The sequence below is a fragment of the Ranitomeya imitator genome, chromosome 2 (genome assembly GCF_032444005.1).
Source record: "Ranitomeya imitator isolate aRanImi1 chromosome 2, aRanImi1.pri, whole genome shotgun sequence".
Taxonomy (NCBI): Eukaryota; Metazoa; Chordata; class Amphibia; order Anura; family Dendrobatidae; genus Ranitomeya; species Ranitomeya imitator.
The window spans coordinates 39,623,421-39,631,577 of NC_091283.1; the positions used below are offsets into that span (position 1 = coordinate 39,623,421).

The 8,157-nt window shown below is 39.4% G+C and overlaps 1 pseudogene; it reads left to right on the forward strand.

The window, feature by feature from the left end:
• Nucleotides 1-295: 295 nt before the first annotated feature.
• On the forward strand, nucleotides 296-4,815 carry LOC138666223 (olfactory receptor 8D1-like; annotated as a pseudogene).
• Nucleotides 4,816-8,157: the final 3,342 nt, after the last annotated feature.

The following is an 8,157-nucleotide window of genomic DNA, read 5'->3' on the forward strand; positions in this document are numbered from 1 at the left end:
TGGCTCAAAGAATTGATCAATTGTTTGCTAAATGTCTCATTTTGAAATACAGTTAGAAATCAATATGCGCATGTGCACTTTATGTATTGCGTTCTGACCATAAGCAGCGCTGGCTTCTCCCCTCTTTTGCTTTGTATTAAAATTGCATTTTAAAAAAAATTTGCTAGCGTCTAATAAGTACTAATGTGTTACATCAGGTCTTTCTGTCTCTGTGGATTAGTTCCCAGATGTACAGAGACACTATTAATATAATTGTTTGATACAGGATATGCAGAGATTTCTTCATCCTTTACTTCTGCTTCATCACAACAGTATTTCTATTTGTTGTATAGGCTACCGTATTTAAAACTCTGACTCCTCTTATTTTCTATATTCAAGTAAGTTTAGGTCCATTGCAAAACTTACATTTGATATCTGCATACTATTTTTTTCCAGCTTTACAGCAAATATACATTTTATGACATATGATAGAGGAAAAATAAATTACTTCGTACGTTCTTGGACGTTCTTGTTTTTTCATTCTTTTCTTCCAAAAGCCAATAACATTTTTACATTCATTTTGCTGTATAAAAGCTTGTTGTTTAAGTTGGACAAATAAATAAGATCAATTAGCTTATCATATAATATTTTGTAAAAGGTAAAGATAAAATTGGAAAAAAAACAGTAATTTTACTGATCTCTTTTGGGCTTTGTTTTTATGACAATCACCGTGAGATTAAAATGTAAAATTTATATACTTTTCTCCGTTAGCATTCCTAACAACATATACCTATCTATATCACCTGCGGCTTAATAATATTCTCATTCCAGCAAAGAATTGCAAAAAATATATACTTATAAAACTATTCCTACAAAATGACAATACAGGCTAAAATAATGTGATATACATAAGATGATAAACACATAAAACCAAGGATTAGCCAACCTGTTCACAAACAGTAAGTTTCCAAAGGTAGATTTGGTCATAGTATCCAAAGTGTGTAATCTACGGAATGTATGTGGATGATACCCTGGCCGATAGCACGTTCCCCAAATACTATCATTTCAAAAATGTAGTTGTCGGTTCCTGTGAGATGTGAGATCTATTTCTAAGAAGCTCACTCTCCTTTATCAGGGATAGTTCCCGTAGTTGAAGTAATATCAGACTAAACCCTGCAACTCGATTGTTTAGAAGACAACATTTGGGGAAAGTGCTACCGGCCGGGGCACCATCCACATACATTCCATGGACTTATACCGCAGATTACAAACTTTGAATATGATATAGAAGGGTTTATGTTTTGCCTTTAATTGCTAGAATGTATTCTTATGACACTGTAGTCTCTTAGTCTCCTCTTCAAGGATTTTATACTTCTTATCTTATATGTTTTCAATAGTCAGTAAACAGCATGTTCTGGGTACATGAGAAATAAAGGTCAGTATGACTCGGGGTAATGGGGAGGGCTACATGAATTACATTGAGAGTTACATTTGTTGTAAATGGTATAAAATACTGCATCTTGCTGCATTACATCAGATAAAAGTGACTTTGCTCACATAACTTGTGTGATTCCTTTGTCTCCAAGCGCGCTTGTAAATGACGGGCGTAACCTCCTCATTTGGCCTCACTGATGATCTGGCATGTCTGACATTGGGTCAGAACGCAAACAGCTACAACAGATACCATCACCAATCATAGTATCTTTGTGAACTTCCCAGGTGTGAAAAGATTGGCTAATCCTTGGTTTTATGTGTATATTAGCCTTATGTGCTTAACATTATATTAGTCTGTATTGTCATTTTGCACAAATAGTCTTTTAATTTTACAAAATGTAAGGTCACCTATTTTTCTACAGGTCAGTACAAATTCTGCTTTACAAAAAAAAATTAGAATGCGTCTTCACATTTTGTGGCCCATCACTGTGTCTGAGCTTCTTTAGTAGGGTGACCTTTAAATTTATCAGTACCATTTGGACAAGCATGCAGCTTATTATTCCATTTTTGGGGATGTAACATGACCAAAAATGGAAGTTGATTTATGATCAAATTTGTACTTTTCTTTAGATAAAAAATTAGCCTAGAAATTCATTCTAAAGTAAAGGTGTAGTTGTGACGGACCCTGTTTACTCTTTCTGCAGTCTGTTATGGATAGTGACTTAAAAAAACAAAAACAGACAAAAAAAATGTTATAAAACTGTATTGGGAAAATTATTTTTAGTCACAAGTATATAAGTGAAAAATTTGTATATAAGCAAGAACTTGCATGTAAGGCGTGAATATCTTTAAATGTGTTGGTTGATGTTTTGGGTGCTAATTCGAGATGGTGCGAATGTGTTCGCGCATCCCATTTCATTGGCTACGGCAGTGGTCTGTGGCTTCAGCACAGGAGCAGGAGAACTGCCTCTTATCTGCCAACATCCGCAGCTCTTCTTTTTATTTTCAAAGATGAAATTGCACCACAACATTGATGATACGCAAGATCGGCTAATCAAAATAAGAGCCACTGATGTCTGCAGGTAGGAGGCAATTCTTCCGCTACCCTTGAAACAGCCGAAGATCACAAACTATGGAAGATGGAATGGGAAGTGTGATTCTAGGGCTGGTATATGCTACCAATAATCTATAGATTGCTCTATAATAATCAGTCAATCAAAAATAATCAGTTCTCATGCTTCGCTCTTACGAGGGCCAACAGCCTGAAACACCATGTCTGCGAATTGAGATACTGATTTGGCTTTTATCCTAAGTCATATTGCATGACTCATTAAAGGGTTGATTGTGACTAGTAGGATCGCAACTTCCAACAGGTGGCGCTAGAGAGTTCAAGTACTCTTTTTTTCTGAAGAGGCAATTTGCATATTAAATTTCCAAGAGGAGCATTGCACGGCGAATAAGCCTCCTTACTTTGACAAGCAAGAGCTGGTATGTCACTCTCCACAAGGAGAAACCTTACCCCTTAGACCTCAGTCCAGAGCCTCTCACCTAGCCAAATCAGTTCTCATGCTTCGCACTGACGAGGGCCAACAGCCCGAAACACCGTGTCTGTGAATTGAGATACTGATTTGGCTATTTATCCTAAGTCATATTGCACGACTCGTTAAAGGGTTGATTGTGACTTGTAGGATCGCTACTTCCAACAGGTGGCGCTACAGAGTTCAATTCCTCTTTTTATCTGAAGAGGCAATTTGCATCTATAATAATCAATCTAAGCGCTCCATCATTGCAAAAACAAAAAAATTACAGGTCTAAAAATATATCCAAACAAATAAAAGAATAATTTTTATAACCACTACCTCAAGTTACAATGCAACTGCAGTGTGAATGCCAACCCCCTGCTCAATTTATTCCCTCTGGGGCTGTCAAACTATGCACTTGCCTTTTCCCAGGGGCGCCTTTGAGAATGAATGGGGCAATGGTGGCTCAATTCTGAATGAGGATGATGGGGATAAAAATTACTCCATCTACCAATCAGTGAGGGTCCCAGCATCTATCGATAGGTGGTAACTTAGTTTCACTGGACCACAAATTTAAGGATGCACTGTTCTTTGGTGGTCTACTGGTGGGCCTTTGGCACCACAGTCTAATACCGATACCAATAACTGTCCCAACAACAAAATATCCCCAATAATATTGCCAATAGCACAGTGCATCCCATTAATGCAAGCTGCTCCTCTTCGCTCTGACGTGGAAGGTGTGTGAATTCCATCAGGTTGGAGACCACTAGAAATGGCATTAAAAAAAATCACAAAAAAATACAAAAAGACTATAACAAAATATTGCCTGTTTTTTTCATATTCTAGAGATGTACAACATTATTGAAATGTATTAAAAACTGTAACTAAAATAATTCTAAAGGATTTAATTACATCTCATATTATGGATCTGAACAACACCTCTGGGAAGACATATTTTATTATTAAAGGTATGTCAGATATCCCCAAACTACAGCTTCCATTCTTCCTTATGATGCTCCTTATTTATCTCATCACTCTTGGTGGTAACATGACAATTCTTCTTCTGGTCACCCTTGATCATCATCTCTATACTCCTATGTACTTCTTTCTAGGGAACTTATCCACACTGGACATGTCCTGCTCCACTGTAGCTCTACATCAAGCTCTTATTTCGTTCCTAACGGGAGATAAAACCATCTCGTTTGGTAGCTGTTTTGCACAAATATTTTTGTTCTTGTCATTCACTTGTGATGAACTGTTGATTTTGACGGCTATGAGCTATGACCGCTACGTGGCCATCTGCAACCCTCTACGATACAATGAGATTATGAACAGCACAACCTGTTTTCTTCTGGCCGGTGCCTCTTGGATCATGGGTTCTATAAATATCATACCATGCCTCTTGGAAATATCCTCATTCACATGCTAAACGTCATTGGAAGTCAACCATTTCTTCTGTGATCCTATACCTGTCATGAAACTTACTTGTAACGACACAACTCTTTTGCAGCTCTACATAATTATTGAAGGAGTATTACTTGCCACTTTTACCCCTTTCGTCCTCACTTTTATATCCTATGCTTTTATCATTAGTAGCATACTGAGGATACGGTCTAGTACCGGCAGACGTAAAGCCTTCTACACGTGTTCCTCACACCTGACCGTTGTCACCCTCCTTTATGGCACTCTGTCTTACCAATATTTCCGACCCATTTCATCAGTCAGCTTAGAGTCCAATAAACTCTCCTCATTGTTTAATACAGCTGCAGTCCCAATATTAAACCCCCTAATCTACAGCTTGAAAAACAAGGATGTGATAGCGGCAATGAGAAGGTTATGCTATTTGAAGACCAAGAAAGGAGAAGTAGAAAATAAAAGCTAGATTACCCGAAAGGAGCTGATTGTTATAACATATATTACTTTTGCTATTTTCTAAATATATAGGAAGAACATAAAACTAAGAACATACTGTAAGATGTCAATCTCTAGAGCTAAAGAAATGACATTTGTGTGTGTGAAGAATATCGCGTAACGTTGATGTGTAGGTAGGACGTAGACAATACTTTAACCCCTTAGGGTATGTGTCCACGTTCAGGATTGCATCAGGATTTGGTCAGGATTTTTCAACAGTATTTGTAAGCCAAAACCAGGAGTGGAACAATTAGAGGAAAAGTATAATAGAAACATATGCACCACTTTTGCATTTAACACCCACTCCTGGTTTTGGCTTACAAATACTGATGAAAAATCCTGACCAAATCCTGATGCAATCCTGAACGTGGACACATACCCTTAGTGACAGAGCCAATTTGGTACTTAATGACCACTGTCACTTTATGAGGTTATAACTCTGGAACGCTTCAACGGATCCCGCTGATTCTGAGATTGTTTTTTCATGACATATTGTACTTCATGTTAGTGGTAACATTTCTTCGATATTACTTGCGATTATTTATGGAAAAAAAATGGAAATATGGCGAAAATTTTAAAAATTTTGCAATTTTCAAACTTTGTATTTTTATGCCCTTAAATCAGAGAGATATGTCACGAAAAATAGTTAATAAATAACATTTCCCACATGTCTACTTTACATCAGCACAATTTTGGAAACAAAATTTTTTTTTGTTAGGGAGTTATAAGGGTTAAAAGTTGACCAGCAATTTCTTATTTTTCAAAAAAGAAAAAAAAGAGCATGAACCGCACATCCCAAAATCATACGTTGATCTAAAGCCGCTAGGCAAAAATTAATATAACTGAATATGAGGTTTTCAGTTTAACATTCTGATCAGACTGTATGAAGCCCACTGCCCCTTCACGGCAAACCTCATAGTGGGTGAGTGAAGTGAGTGCCGTGAAGGGGCAGTGGGCTTCATACAGTCTGATCAGAATGTTAAACTGAAAACCTCATATTCAGTTATATTAATTTTTGCCTAGCGGCTTTAGATCAACGTATGATTTTGGGATGTGTGGTTCATGCTCCTTTTTTTCTTTTTTGCAAAGCATGTTCTAGTCTTCTTCTTGGACCAGCACTCCTCCCATTTGGCTCAGGTGATTTTAATTAGCAGGAGACTGCAAAGTAAGGGGTCTAGCCCATTTTGGCTCTCACTGAAGAGCTGGAGGAAGGTGAGTTTAACCCCTCTGTGACCTTAGACGTACTATCCCGTCGAGGTGCCCTGGGCTTATCTGACCCTGGACGGGATAGTACGTCATAGCGATCGGCAGCGCTCACGGGGGGAGCGCCGCCGATCGCGGCCGGGTGTCAGCTGCTTATCGCAGCTGACATCCAGCACTATGTGCCAGGAGCGGTCACGGACCGCCCCCGGCACATTAACCCCTGGCACACGGCGATCAAACATGATCGCGATGTGCCGGCGGTGCAGGGAAGCACCGCGCAGGGAGGGGGCTCCCTGCGGGCTTCCCTGAGCCCCCCGCAGCAACGCGATGTGATCGCGTTGCTGCGAGGGTCTTACCTCCCTCCCTCCCTGCTCTAGCCCCCGATCCAAGATGGCCGCGGATCCGGGTCCTGCAGGGAGGGAGGTGGCTTCACAGAGCCTGCTCAGAGCAGGCACTGTGAAGCCTGCAGCGCTGCTAGTCAGATCAGTGATCTGACAGAGTGCTATGCAAACTGTCAGATCACTGATCTGTGATGTCCCCCCCTGGGACAAAGTAAAAAAGTAAAAAAAAAATTTTCCAAATGTGTAAAAAAAAAAAAAAAAAAATATTCCAAAATAATGAAAAAAAAAAAATATTATTCCCATAAATACATTTCTTCATCTAAATAAAAAAAAAAACAATAAAAGTACACATATTTAGTATCGCCGCGTCCGTAACGACCCGACCTATAAAACTGTCCCACTAGTTAACCCCTTCAGTAAACACCGTAAGAAAAAAAAAAAAAAACGAGGCAAAAAACAACGCTTTATTATCATACCGCCGAGCAATAAGTGGAATAACACGCGATCAAAAAGACAGATATAAATAACCATGGTACCGCTGAAAACGTCATCTTATCCCACAAAAAACGAGCCACAATACAGCATCATCAGCAAAAAAATAAAAAAGTTATAGTCCTGAGAATAAAGCGATGCCAAAATAATTATTTTTTCTGTAAAATAGTTTTTATCGTATAAAAGCGCCAAAACATAAAAAAATGATATAAATGAGGTGTCGCTGTAATTGTACTGACCCGAAGAATAAAACTGCTTTATCAATTTTACCAAACGCGGAACGGTATAAACGCCTCCCCCAATAGAAATTCATGAATAGCTGGTTTTTGGTCATTCTTCCTCACAAAAATCGGAATAAAAAGCGATCAAAAATGTCACGTGCCCAAAAATGTTTTCAATAAAAACGTCAACTCGTCCCGCAAAAAACAAGACCTCACATGACTCTGTGGACCAAAATATGGAAAAATTATAGCTCTCAAAATGTGGCATTGCAAAAAATATTTTTTGCAATAAAAAGCGTCTTTCAGTGTGTGACGGCTGCCAATCATAAAAATCCGCTAAAAAACTCACTATAAAAGTAAATCAAACCCCCCTTCATCACCCCCTTAGTTAGGGAAAAATAAAAAAAATGTATTTATTTCCATTTTCCCATTAGGGCTAGGGTTAGGGCTAGGGTTAGGGCTAGGGTTAGGATTAGGGCTAGGGTTAGGGTTAGGGCTAGGGTTAGGGTTAGGGTTAGGGTTAGGGCTAGGGTTAGGGCTAGGATTAGGGCTAGGGTTAGGGCTAGGGTTAGGGTTAGGGCTAGGGTTAGGGTTAGGGCTAGGGTTAGGGCTAGGGTTAGGGCTAGGGTTAGGGTTGGGGCTACAGTTAGGGTTCGGGTTGGGGCTAAAGTTACAGTTAGGGTTTAGATTACATTTACAGTTGGGAATAGGGTTGGGATTAGGGTTAGGGGTGTGTCTGGGTTAGAGGTGTGGTTAGGGTTACCGTTGGGATTAGGGTTAGGGGTGTGTTTAGATTAGGGTTTCAGTTATAATTGGGGGGTTTCCACTGTTTCGGCACATCAGGGGCTCTCCAAACACGACATGGCGTCCGATCTCAATTCCAGCCAATTCTGCGTTGAAAAAGTAAAACAGTGCTCCTTCCCTTCCGAGCTCTCCCGTGTGCCCAAACAGGGGTTTACCCCAACATATGGGGTATCAGCGTACTCAGGACAAATAGGACAACAACTTTTGTGGTCCAATTTCTCCTGTTACCCTTGGGAAAATACAAAACTGGGG